We start from the raw sequence: 14,060 nt of genomic DNA, 5'->3' as shown, positions 1-14,060 counted from the left end.
CAGACAGAGAGACAGACATCCTCCTAGTCAGACAGAGAGACAGACATCCTCCTAGTCAGACAGAGAGACAGACATCCTCCTAGTCAGACAGAGAGACAGACATCCTCCTAGTCAGACAGAGAGACAGACAGCCTCCTAGTCAGACAGAGAGACAGACAGCCTCCTAGTCAGACAGAGAGACAGACATCCTCCAACCAGACAGAGAGACAGACAGCCTCCTAGTCAGACAGAGAGACAGACATCCTCCTAGTCAGACAGAGAGACAGACATCCTCCTAGTCAGACAGAGAGACAGACATCCTCCTAGTCAGACAGAGAGACAGACATCCTCCTAGTCAGACAGAGAGACAGACATCCTCCTAGTCAGACAGAGAGACAGACATCCTCCTAGTCAGACAGAGAGACAGACATCCTCCTAGTCAGACAGAGAGACAGACATCCTCCTAGTCAGACAGAGAGACAGACATCCTCCTAGTCAGACAGAGAGACAGACATCCTCCTAGTCAGACAGAGAGACAGACATCCTCCTAGCCCTGTCCTCTCTCCTTCCATCTTTAAATAATCCCAAGTGCAAATCCAAATTTCCTCAGTTCAGCGTTTCAATAAAGTTATTATTCACACCTCAGTTCAGCGTTTCAATAAAGTTATTATTCACACCTCAGTTCAGCGTTTCAATAAAGTTATTATTCACACCTCAGTTCAGCGTTTCAATAAAGTTAATTTTCACAAAAATAAAAAAACTGCTTTCTGATGTTTCATGCAACATTTTGTTGAAACTAAAAAAATAGTGAAATAAGCAATAACACAAGAAATCTGGAATTTAGTAAAACAATTATTATTGTTGATTGAATGATATATTTTTGGTAGAGCAGTTGTTTATCTACCTTGAATACTGGCACATCACTTGCAGGTCATAACAGAGTGATACCCAACTGGGTCTGTGTTGTACGCTAATGCTTTTATCAAGTTACTCAATACAGTCAAGGAACACAACGTCAAAACACACAACTAGCAACTTCTACTAGTCCAATAAAACCACTGGAGAGAAACAGTTTGATTATTTTTGTTTCTATGAATACTAAATGTAATTGATTATTTTTGTTTCTATAGATACTAAATGTAATTGATTATTTTTGTTTCTATAGATGTAAATGTAATTGATTATTTTTGTTTCTATAGATACTAAATGTAATTGATTATTTTGTTTCTATAGATACTAAATGTAATTGATTATTTTTGTTTCTATAGATACTAAATGTAAGTGAAGAAGGTTCTAACGGCGACATCTCCTCCTGTTTTGAAGCTCTTCACACGTTGCGCGTCGTCACAGCGTAAAGCAATCACTATTGTAAACAGCGGGGTAAATCTAAGCGTAATTATTCAAATGGTGTGTTTACGACCACCAAAAGGTCCCACATTCCACCCCCCTCCCTGCCACTCCCCAAACGACCACAGACAGAGCACCATCTCAGGAGAGTGCGAGGAAGAAGCGAAAAAAAAGAAAAAAAAGAAAACACGATTATTATTATTATTGTTGTTTTTGTTTACAGATTTACCATCTGTGGCAATGAGAAATTTAACAAGGTCATATATATATATATATATATATATATATATATATAGATCATCATCACATTATTCATTTTTTAAATGTTGACGTTGTGACACGGACAGAATTAAGCCCTCCTCCCGTGTCTATTGATCCTTGTGATTGGCTACAATATGCATAGATACAGGGATCCCAACTTTATGGTTCAGTCCCACACACACACACACACACACTGGGAGGACAGTGGCGAGGGGAGGAGGAAGCACGTCGATTTCTCTACCTTTTCGTAAGGCAGCATTTTCAGGGGTGCAGAGCTCTTTGGCCGTATTTGGCAGAGAACAAACTAACTCACACACAACCAGAGAAGTCGTTTCAGTGCTAGAACAAGGGAGAGGATCTGGGGAGACACGGACCGACCCCCCACAGTCAGGACACGGACCCAGCCCCACAGTCAGGACACGGACCCGACCCCACAGTCAGGACACTGACCGACCCCACAGTCCCAGGACACTGGCCGACCCCACAGTCAGGACACTGACCGACCCCACAGTCAGGACACTGACCCGACCCCACAGTCAGGACACGGACCGACCCCACAGTCAGGACACGGACCGACCCCACAGTCAGGACCACGGACCGACCCCACAGTCAGGACACGGACCGACCCCACAGTGGAGGACACGGACCGGCCCACAGTCAGGACACGGACCGGCCCACAGTCAGGACACGGACCGGCCCACAGTCAGGACGGACGGACCCCACAGTCAGGACGGACCCGGACCCCACAGTCAGGACGGACCGACCCCACAGTCAGGACACTGACCCGACCCCACAGTCAGGACACTGGCCGACCCACCAGATCAGAACATGGTTCCCAGTTTCAACATCGTCCGTCCTCTATAGAGTTGTGAAATTATAGATTTTCATTTTTTAAACATTTATTTTACTTTTTATATTTTTTTTTCTAGCGATTTTTATTTAATTTTAATATATTTTTTTGTATTTTTTTCAAATTGTTTTTAAAATGAAAGGAAGATGACCACCCACCTGTAGCCCTCTAAGGGCCTGTAAACAAGAGGCCGTCTCCATAACAACCGGACAACGTCGCCATAACAACCGGACAACGTCGCCATAACAACCGGACAACGTCGCCATAGCAACCGGAGACTGCCTCCAATCACAACAATAGGCTGGTCTCTAACAACAAGTTCTGCCCCTGTTGTCATGGTGTCCGTCCCCCCAGTCTGGCAGGCGGGGCTCCAGTCACAGCTGAGATTACAGTCCTTTACACTGAAGCAGAGACTCACGTTCTTTTTATAAAACACAACAACATTGGTGCAAATGCTTCTATCTTTTAAACATCGAAAACGAGCCATAAATCAGCATCTCTTATATCGTTAAACTGCTTCTCCACAATACCACCGGAAGGTATTTGTGCCAAGGCAGAGAGGAGAGCACACACACACACACACACACACACACACACACACACACACACACACACACACACACACACACACAGTAAGAACGTCCTTGAGTAAACGGCTACATTGGAACTGGCAGCCCCCTCTGTATTGCAGATTAAACACTGAGATAAAAATAACGTTTCAGTGCAAAGTGGAAGAAACAAAACAACTAAAATAAAACACATAAATGATTGGAATTCCAATAACAGGGATGAAATAGACAAAAAGCTTTTTTGTTGAGTTTTGTTTTTAGGTTTCAGTTTTGAAGCATAATAAGGCATTTCCTTCACATTCTAGAATTGTCCTCGTGATTCAAGTATACCAACTGATATGTGTGTTGTTTAGAGGGCGAAAAACCAACGTGGATATATGTGCAGGGAAAAAACATAACGCATTTTCCACAGGGTGACCCCCCTACTTCCTGTATGTATTTTCCACAGGGTGACCCCCCCCCTACTTCCTGTATGTATTTTCCACAGGGTGACCCCCCCCTACTTCCTGTATGTATTTTCCACAGGGTGACCCCCTACTTCCTGTATGTATTTTCCACAGGGTGACCCCCCTACTTCCTGTATGTATTTTCCACAGGTCCCCCCCCTACTTCCTGTATGTATTTTCCACAGGGTGACCCCCCTACTTCCTGTATGTATTTTCCACAGGGTGACCCCCCTACTTCCTGTACGTATTTTCCACAGGGTGACCCCCCTACTTCCTGTATGTATTTTCCACAGGGTGACCCCCCTGTTCCTGTACGTATTTTCCACAGGGTGACCCTCCCCCCCCTACTTCCTGTACGTATTTTCCACAGGGTGACCCCCCCCCTACTTCCTGTACGTATTTTCCACGGATGACCCCCCACCCTACTTCCTGTATGTATTTTCCACGGAGTGACCCCTTCCTGTATATTTGTAAGTGAGAAGGAGCCATTTTGTTTTTTGGTCTTGGGACTTTTTTTCTTTGTGTTTGAGACTAATCCAATCCTAATCCTAATCTAATACTAATATACCAATCCTAATCCTAATCCTAATCCTAATCCTAATACTAATACTAATACTAATACTAATACTAATCCTAATCCTAATCCTAATACTAATACTAATCCTAATCCTAATCCTAATACTAATCCTAATACTAATCCTAATCCTAATCCTAATCCAGCGTTTGACACTCGACTGACACAGGCTTTACATGGAGTCCCCGCCCCCTGTCAGGTGATCCACGGGGAGGAAGGAGCTGATTGGAGAAGGGCTGTTGATCCTCCCGCCCTCGCTGGCGCCCCATAGGCTAGTGGAATAGTTCAACCCGCCCCAAAGGGAGGAGCTATGGAGGTCGCTGACGTTCCATTGACTGGGCTCCGGGGCGCGGCTGGGGAAGGGGTGGGAACCCTCCAAGGCTCCGCCCATTCGGCTCTGAGAGGAGCCAATGGCCTGCCAGCCCGGGGAGGCAGCGGCCAATGACTGACCTTGTGCAAAGAAACGGTTGATTTCCTCCTCACTGGCAAACTCAGCCAGAATGGTAGTGTTCCCTAGTACGCACCTGAGGAGGAGAGAGAGAAGAAAGAGGGATGAAGAAGAGAGAGAGAAGAAAGAGGGCGATGAAGAGGGAGAGAGAGAAGAAAGAGGGCGACGAAGAGAGAGAGGAGAGGAGAAGAGAGGGCGACGAAGAGAGAGAGAGAGGGCGACGAAGAGGAGAGAGGGCGACGAAGAGGAGAGAGAGGGCGACGAAGAGAGAGAGAGGGCGACGAAGAGAGAGAGAGGGCGACGAAGAGGAGAGAGAGGGCGACGAAGAGGAGAGAGAGGGCGACGAAGAGGAGAGAGAGGGCGGCGAAGAGGAGAGAGAGGGCGACGAAGAGGAGAGAGAGGGCGATCGAAGAGGAGAGAGAGGGCGACGAAGAGAGAGAGAGGGCGACGAAGAGGAGAGAAGAGGGCGACGAAGAGAGAGAGAGGGCGAAGAAGAGGAGAGAGAGGGCGAATAAGAGGAGAGAGAGGGCGACGAAGAGGAGAGAGAGGGCGACAAAGAGGAGAGAGAGGCGACAAAGAGGAGAGAGAGAGAGGGGCGACGAAGAAGAGGAGAGACGAAGAGGAGAGAGGGTGATGAAGAGGAGAGAGGGTGATGAAGAGGGAGAGAGAGCGAGGATGAAGAGAAGGAGGGAGTTGCATGTGTGTGTATAATTGTCTTACATGTGCAGACTCTTCTGTGCCTTGGCTGCCTGCGTCCTTGGAGCTGTAACACACGACAGCATTGCCCTGCGGCAGGTTGAGGTGGAATGTAATCAGAGGACCATGTTGCATACAGAGAGTCCTCAGAGTGGGGAGGAGAACCATCCATCTGGGGAGAGGAGAATGGGGAGAGGAGAAAGGAGAGGGAAAGGAGAGGAGAGGGAGAGGAGAGGGGAGGAGAAAGGAGAGGGAGGGAGAGGAGAGGAGAGGGGAGAGAGAGGGATAAGGAGAGGAGGGGAGAGAGGGGAGGAGAGAGGGAGAGGAGAGGAGAAAGGAGAAAGGAGAGGGGGAGGGAGAGGAGAGGGGAGGGAGAGGGAGGAGAGGAGAAAGGAGGGGAGGGGAGAGGGGAGGGGAGGAGAGGAGAGAGAGGAGAGGGGGAGGAGAGGAGAAAGGAGAGGAGAGGGGAGGAGAGGGAGTTGAGGGGAGGAGAGAGGAGAGAGGAGGGGAGGGAGGGGAGGGGAGGGGAGGAGAGGAGAGGAGGAGAGGAGAGAGGAGAGGAGAGGGAGAGGAGAGGAGAGGGGAGGGGAGAGGGAGGGAGGAGGGAGGAGAGGAGAGGAGAGGGAGAGGTTGAGGGGAGGGGAGGAGGGGAGGGGGAGGGAGGAGAGGAGAGGAGAGAGGAGAGGAGAGGGGAGAGGAGAGGAGAGGAGGAGAGGAGAGGAGAGGGAGAGGAGAGGAGAGGAGAGAGGAGAGGGGAGGAGAGGGGGAGAGGGGAGGGGAGGGGAGGAGAGGGGAGGAGAGGGAGAGGGGAGGGAGGAGGGGAGGGGAGGAGAGGGGGAGGGAGGGAGGGGGAGGGAGGAGAGGGAGGGAGGAGAGGAGATGAGGGGAGGGAGAAGAGGAGGGAGGAAATGAGGGGAGGGGAGGGGAGGGGAGGGAGGAGGAGGGAGGGGATGAGGGAGGAGGGAGGGAGATGAGGGGAGGGAGGGAGGGGAGGGAGGGGAGGAGGGAGAGGAGGGGAGGAGGAGAGAGGAGAGGAGAGGAGGGAGGAGGAGAGGAGAGGAGGGAGGAGATGAGGGAGGAGATGAGGGAAGGAGATGAGGGAAGGAGGGGAGGAGGAGAGGAGGGAGGAGAAGTTAAGAAATGGAAGTAACAGCCTTGACAGTCACTAGTCCCTTGGTAGTCCTCCTAAAAGCAGCCAACCAGTCACTAGTCCCTTGGTAGTCCTCAACCAGTCACTAGTCCCTTGGTAGTCCTCCAACCAGTCACTAGTCCCTTGGTAGTCCTCCAACCAGTCACTAGTCCCTTGGTAGTCCTCCAACCAGTCACTAGTCCCTTGGTAGTCCTCCAACCAGTCACTAGTCCCTTGGTAGTCCTCCAACCAGTTACTAGTCCCTTGGTAGTCCTCCAACCAGTCACTAGTCCCTTGGTAGTCCTCCACCAGTCACTAGTCCCTTGGTAGTCCTCCAACCAGTCACTAGTCCCTTGGTAGTCCTCCAACCAGTCACTAGTCCCTGGTAGTCCTCCAACCAGTCACTAGTCCCTTGGTAGTCCTCCAACCAGTCACTAGTCCCTTGGTAGTCCTCCAACCAGTCACTAGTCCCTTGGTAGTCCTCCAACCAGTCACTAGTCCCTTGGTAGTCCTCCAACCAGTCACTAGTCCCTTGGTAGTCCTCCAACCAGTCACTAGTCCTTGGTAGTCCTCCTAAAAGCAGTCCCTCCAACCAGTCACTAGCCCCTTGGTAGTCCTCCAACCAGTCACTAGTCCCTTGGTAGTCCTCCTAAAAGCAGCCAACCAGTCACTAGCCCCTTGGTAGTCCTCCAACCAGTCACTAGTCCCTTGGTAGTCCTCCTAAAAGCAGCCAACCAGTCACTAGTCCCTTGGTAGTCCTCCAGCCAGTCACTAGTCCCTTGGTAGTCCTCCAACCGGTCACTAGTCCCTTGGTAGTCCTCAACCGGTCACTAGTCCCTTGGTAGTCCTCCAACCGGTCACTAGTCCCTTGGTAGTCCTCCTAAAAGCAGCCAACCAGTCACTAGTCCCTTGGTAGTCCATCAACCGGTCACTAGTCCCTTGGTAGTCCTCCTAAAAGCAGCCAACCAGTCACTAGTCCCTTGGTAGTCCTCCAACCAGTCACTAGTCCTTGGTAGTCCTCCAACCAGTCACTAGTCCTTGGTAGTCCTCCAACCAGTCACTAGTCCCTTGGTAGTCCTCCAACCAGTCACTAGTCCCTTGGTAGTCCTCCAGCAGTCACTAGTCCCTTGGTAGTCCTCCTAAAAGCAGCCAACCAGTCACTAGCCCCTTGGTAGTCCTCCAACCAGTCACTAGTCCCTTGGTAGTCCTCCTAAAAGCAGCCAACCAGTCACTAGCCCCTTGGTAGTCCTCAACCAGTCACTAGTCCCTTGGTAGTCCTCCTAAAAGCAGCCAACCAGTCACTAGTCCCTTGGTAGTCCTCCAACCAGTCACTAGTCCCTTGGTAGTCCTCCAACCGGTCACTAGTCCCTTGGTAGTCCTCCTAAAGCAGCCAACCAGTCACTAGTCCCTTGGTAGTCCATCAACCGGTCACTAGTCCCTTGGTAGTCCTCTAAAGCAGCCAACCAGTCACTAGTCCCTTGGTAGTCCTCTAAAAGCAGCCAACCGGTCACTAGTCCCTTGGTAGTCCTCCAACCAGTCACTAGTCCCTTGGTAGTCCTCCAACCAGTCACTAGTCCTTGGTAGTCCTCCAACCAGTCACTAGTCCCTTGGTAGTCCTCCAACCAGTCACTAGTCCCTTGGTAGTCCTCCAACCAGTCACTAGTCCCTTGGTAGTCCTCCAACCAGTCACTAGTCCCTTGGTAGTCCTCCAACCAGTCACTAGTCCCTTGGTAGTCCTCCAACCGGTCACTAGTCCCTTGGTAGTCCTCCAACCGGTCACTAGTCCCTTGGTAGTCCTCCTAAAAGCAGCCAACCAGTCACTAGTCCCTTGGTAGTCCTCCAACCAGTCACTAGTCCCTTGGTAGTCCTCCAACCAGTCACTAGTCCCTTGGTAGTCCTCCAACCGGTCACTAGTCCCTTGGTAGTCCTCCTAAAAGCAGCCAACCATGTTTTCCCCATTTCATGACACTGTTGCACATTTGCTGTTGTAGCTAATATGTTGAATTATACAAAATAATATATTTTCTGACTAAGTCCCCACTGGTCAAGTCAGAGTCAAGTCCTACAACACTGGTAGATAGTAGGTCAGAGTGTGTAAGTGTGTGTGTTTACCTGAGTTGTGAGATTCTTGAGAACGAGCCAGTTGGTTCTCCCTGAGCTGCTGCTACCGTCACTCCAACTACACCCTGAGTGGCAGGAGAGAACAGACGATTATCACCAAGACACACTCCACTACAGGGCCAATCCGTACCCTACTGGCTCTGGGGGGGGCCAATCCGTACCCTACTGGCTCTGGGGGGCCAATCCGTACCCTACTGGCTCTGGGGGGCCAATCCGTACCCTACTGGCTCTGGGGGGGCCAATCCGTGCCCTACTGGCTCTGGGGGGGCCACCCTACTGGCTCTGGGGGCCAATCCGTACCCTACTGGCTCTGGGGGGGGGGGCCAATCCGCACCCTACTGGCTCTGGGGGCCAATCCGTACCCTACTGGCTCTGGGGGGGCCAATCCGTACCCTACTGGCTCTGGGGGGCCAATCCGTACCCTACTGGCTCTGGGGGGGCCAATCCGTACCCTACTGGCTCTGGGGGGCCAATCCGTACCCTACTGGCTCTGGGGGCCAAGCCGTACCCTACTGGCTCTGGGGGGCCAATCCGTACCCTACTGGCTCTGTGTGGGGGGGGGGGCAATCCGTACCCTACTGGCTCTGTGGGGCCAATCCGTACCCTACTGGCTCTGGGGGGGGGGCAATCCGTACCCTACTGGCTCTGTGGGGCCAATCCGTACCCTACTGGCTCTGGGGGGCCAATCCGCACCCTACTGGCTCTGGGGGCCAATCCGTACCCTACTGGCTCTGGGGGCCAATCCGTACCCTACTGGCTCTGGGGGGCCAATCCGTACCCTACTGGCTCTGGGGGGGCCAATCCGTACCCTACTGGCTCTGGGGGGGGCAATCCGTACCCTACTGGCTCTGGGGGGGCAATCCGCACCCTACTGGCTCTGGGGGCCAATCCGTACCCTACTGGCTCTGGGGGGGTCAATCCGTACCCTACTGGCTCTGGGGGCCAATCCGTACCCTACTGGCTCTGGGGGGGGTCAATCCGTACCCTACTGGCTCTGGGGGGGCCAATCCGTACCCTACTGGCTCTGGGGGGCCAATCCGTACCCTACTGGCTCTGGGGGGGTCAATCCGTACCCTACTGGCTCTGGGGGGCCAAGCCGTACCCTACTGGCTCTGGGGGCCAATCCGCACCCTACTGGCTCTGTGGGGCCAATCCGTACCCTACTGGCCCTGGGGGCCAATCCGTACCCTACCGGGTCTATGGGGGCCAATCCGCACCCTGCACGGGTCTATGGGGGCCAATCCGTACCCTGCACGGGTCTATGGGGGCCAATCCGTACCCTACACGGGTCTATGGGGGCCAATCCGTACCCTACACGGGTCTATGGGGGGCCAATCCGTACCCTACCGACTGTGGGGGCCAATCCGTACCCTACCGACTCTGGGGGCAATCCGTACCCTACCGACTCTGGGGGGGGCAATCCGTACCCTACCGACTCTGGGGGGGGGGGCAATCCGTACCCTACCGACTCTGGGGGGGGGCCAATCCGTACACTACCGACTCTGGGGGGGGCCAATCCGTACACTACAGACTCTGGTGTTTGTTCTCCCATGATCCTTTGTGCCATGGATCCAGGAACTACAGGCACCTCGGAAAGTATTCAGACCCCTTGACTTTTTCCACATTTTGTTACGTTACAGCCTTATTCTAAAATGGATTAAATTGTTTTCCACCCCCCATCAATCTACACACAATACCCCATGTCATTATGGGGGTATCGTGATGTCATTACGGGGGTGTCGTGATGTCATTACGGGGGTGTCGTGATGTCATTACGGGGTGTCGTGATGTCATTACGGGGGTGTCGTGATGTCATTACGGGGGTGTCGTGATGTCATTACGGGGGTGTCGTGATGTCATTAGTCATTACGGGGGTGTCGTGATGTCATTACGGGGGTATCGTGATGTCATTACGGGGGTATCGTGATGTCATTACGGGGGTATCGTGATGTCATTACGGGGTATCGTGATGTCATTATGGGGTATTGTGATGTCATTATGGGGTATTGTGATGTCATTATGGGGTATTGTGATGTCATTCTGGGGTATTGTGATGTCATTATGGGGTATTGTGATGTCATTATGGGGTATCTTGATGTCATTATGAGGTAACGTGATGTCATTACGGGGGTATTGTGATGTCATTATGGGTTATTGTGATGTCACAATGATAGATTGATGAGGAACATAATATTGAATCCATTTTACTGTAAAACAAAAGGTGGAAAAAGGGGTCTGAATACCTTCTGAAGGTGTAAAACAGCTTGGTGTGAATTAGGCAACACACACACACACACACACACACACACACACACACACACACACACACACACACACACACACACACACACACACACACACACTTCCCCACACACACACACATTTCCACACACACACACACATTTCCCCACACACACACACATTTCCCCACACACACACATTTCCACACACACACACATTTCCACACACACACACATTTCCCCACACCGTTTAACACATCTACACCCGTCTCACCAGGTGTGTATCTGGAGTCAGAGTGCCCCCAGCCCCCCAAGCGGAGAGGAGCTTCCCCCCAGGGTGGAGGGGGTTTCTGGTTGGTGAGGCCGGGAGGGGGGCGGGAAGGGGCTGAAAGACCTTTAGGAGCCAGAGGGACCTTCCACAGCTCATGGGCCAGAGAGGAATTACATCCTGCTGGAGACCATTTAGACTCTCCGGACCTGACTGGAGAGGGAGGGAGAGGGGGGAGGAGAGGAGAGAGGGGGAGAGAGAGGGGTTACATACTGCTGGAGACCATTTAGACTCTCCGGACCTGACTGGAGAGGGAGGGAGAAGGGGAGGAGAGGAGAGAGGGGGAGAGAGAGGGGTTACATACTGCTGGAGACCATTTAGACTCTCCGGACCTGACTGGAGAGGGAGGGAGAGGGGGGGAGAGAGAGGGGAGAGGAGAGGTGGAGGAGAGAGAGGTGGAGGAGAGAGAGGTGGAGGAGAGAGGTAGAGGAAGAGAGAGAGAGAGGGGGGGGGGAGGAGAGAGGGGGAGGGGGGGGAGAGAGAGGGAGGGGGGAGGAGAGAGAGGGAGGGGGAGAGGAGAGAGAGGGAGGGGGAGAGGAGAGAGAGGGGGGGAGGGAGAGAGAGGGGGAGAGGGAGGTGGAGGAGAGAGAGGTGGAGGGAGAGAGGTGGAGAGAGAGAGGTGGAGGAGGGAGAGAGAGGGGGGAGGTGGAGGAGGGAGAGAGAGAGAGGGGAGGGAGGAGAGAGAGAGAGAGGGGAGGGGAGAGGGGGAGGAGGGAGAGGAGGGAGAGAGAGAGGGGAGAGGGGGAGGGAGAGAGAGAGGGGGAGAGGGGGAGGAGAGAGAGAGGGGGAGGGGGGGGAGAGGAGAGAGAGGGGGAGAGGGGGAGGAGAGGAGAGAGGGAGGGAGGAGGGGAGAGGGGAGAGAGAGAGAGGGGGGAGGAGAGAGAGAGGGGGGAGGGAGGAGAGAGAGGGGAGGAGAGGGAGAGGAGAGGAGAGAGAGGGGGAGGAGAGAGAGGGGAGAGGAGAGAGGGGGGAGGAGAGAGAGAGGGGGAGGGAGAGAGAGGAGAGAGAGGAGGGGAGGGGGAGAGAGGAGAGAGAGGGGGAGAGAGGGGGAGGAGAGGAGAGAGAGGGGAGGAGAGAGAGAGAGGGGGAGGAGAGGAGAGAGAGGGGGAGGAGAGGAGAGAGAGGGGGAGAGGAGAGAGAGGGGGAGAGGAGAGAGAGGGGAGGGGGAGAGAGAGAGGGGAGAGGAGAGAGAGGGGGAGTGGAGAGAGGGGGAGAGGAGAGAGGGGGGGAGAGAGAGGGGAGAGGAGAGAGGGGGAGAGGAGAGAGGGGAGAGGAGAGAGGGGAGAGGAGGAGAGAGAGAGAGAGAGAGAGAGAGAGAGAGAGAGAGAGAGAGAGAGAGGGGAGAGGAGAGAGGGAGAGAGAGAGAGAGAGAGAGAGAGAGAGAGAGGGGGGAGGAGGTGGAGGAGAGAGGTGGGGGAGAGAGGGCAGAGAGAGGGAGGAGGGAGGAGGTGGAGGAGGGAGAGAGGTGGAGGAGAGAGGGGGCAGAGAGAGAGAGGTGGAGGAGAGAGGGGAGGAGAGAGGGAGGAGAGAGGAGAGAGAGGGGGAGAGGGGGAGGAAGAGGAGAGAGGGAGGAAGAGGAGAGAGGGAGGAAGAGGAAGAGAGGGGAGGGAGGAAGAGGAGAGAGAGGGGGAGAGGAAGAGGAGAGAGGGAGGGAGAGGAAGAGGAGAGAGGGAGGAGGAGAGGGAGAGAGGGGGAGAGGGAAAGGAAGAGGAGAGGGGAGGAAGAGGAGAGAGAGGGGGAGGAAGAGGAGAGAGAGGGGAGGAAGAGGAGAGAGAGGGGAGGAAGAGGAGAGAGAGGGGGAGGAAGGGAGAGAGAGGGGGAGGAAGAGGAGAGAGAGGGGGAGGAAGAGGGAGAGAGGGAGGAAGAGAGAGGGAGAGAGGGGGAGAGAGGAAGGAGAGGGGGAGAGAGGAAGGAGAGGGAGAGAGAGGAAGGAGAGGGAGAGAGAGGAAGGAGAGGGAGAGAGAGGAAGGAGAGGGAGAGAGAGACAGTTAGACCTACCCGTAGTGGAGAGGGTTAGACCTACCCGTAGTGGAGAGGGTTAGACCTATACGTAGTGGAGAGGGTTAGACCTACCCGTAGTGGAGAGGGTTAGACCTACCCGTAGTGGAGAGGGTTAGACCTACCCGTAGTGGAGAGGGTTAGACCTACCCGTAGTGGAGAGGGTTAGACCTACCCGTAGTGGAGAGGATTAGACCTACCCGTAGTGGAGAGGGTTAGACCTACCCGTAGTGGAGGGTTAGACCTACCCGTAGTGGAGAGGGTTAGACCTACCCGTAGTGGAGAGGTTAGACCTACCCGTAGTGGAGAGGGTTAGACCTACCCGTAGTGGAGAGGGTTAGACCTACCCGTAGTGGAGAGGGTTAGACCTACCCGTAGTGGAGAGGGTTAGACCTACCCGTAGTGGAGAGGGTTAGACCTACCCGTAGTGGAGAGGGTTAGACCTACCCGTAGTGGAGAGGGTTAGACCTACCCGTAGTGGAGAGGGTTAGACCTACCCGTAGTGGAGAGGGTTAGACCTACCCGTAGTGGGGAGGGTTAGAGGGGGTTAGACCTACCCGTAGTGGAGAGGGTTAGAGGGGGTTAGACCTACCCGTAGTGGAGAGGGTTAGACCTACCCGTAGAGGAGAGGGTTAGACCTACCCGTAGTGGAGAGGGTTAGACCTACCCGTAGTGGAGAGGGTTAGACCTACCCGTAGTGGAGAGGGTTAGACCTACCCGTAGTGGGGAGAGTTAGACCTACCCGTAGTGGAGAGGGTTAGACCTACCCGTAGTGGGGAGGGTTAGACCTACCAGTAGTGGGGAGAGTTATACCTACCCGTAGTGGGGAGGGTTAGAGGGGGTTAGACCTACCCGTAGTGGAGAGGGTTAGACCTACCCGTAGTGGGGAGAGTTAGAGGGGGTTAGACCTACCCGTAGTGGAGAGGGTTAGACCTACCCGTAGTGGGGAGGGTTAGAGGGGGTTAGACCTACCCGTAGTGGAGAGGGTTAGACCTACCCGTAGTGGAGAGGGTTAGACCTACCCGTAGTGGAGAGGGTTAGAGGGAGTTAGACCTACCCGTAGTGGGGAGAGTT

At 53.7% G+C, this 14,060-nt stretch overlaps 1 pseudogene; it reads right to left on the bottom strand.

Moving 5' to 3' along the window:
* Positions 1-4,047: 4,047 nt before the first annotated feature.
* The window catches only part of LOC124021007, a 75,459-nt pseudogene continuing 65,446 nt past the window's right edge, over positions 4,048-14,060 (bottom strand).

The sequence above is a fragment of the Oncorhynchus gorbuscha genome, unplaced genomic scaffold (genome assembly GCF_021184085.1).
Source record: "Oncorhynchus gorbuscha isolate QuinsamMale2020 ecotype Even-year unplaced genomic scaffold, OgorEven_v1.0 Un_scaffold_1020, whole genome shotgun sequence".
Taxonomy (NCBI): Eukaryota; Metazoa; Chordata; class Actinopteri; order Salmoniformes; family Salmonidae; genus Oncorhynchus; species Oncorhynchus gorbuscha.
The sequence above is the reverse complement of the archived record's forward strand: the minus strand, read 5'-3'. Positions and strand labels throughout refer to the sequence as shown.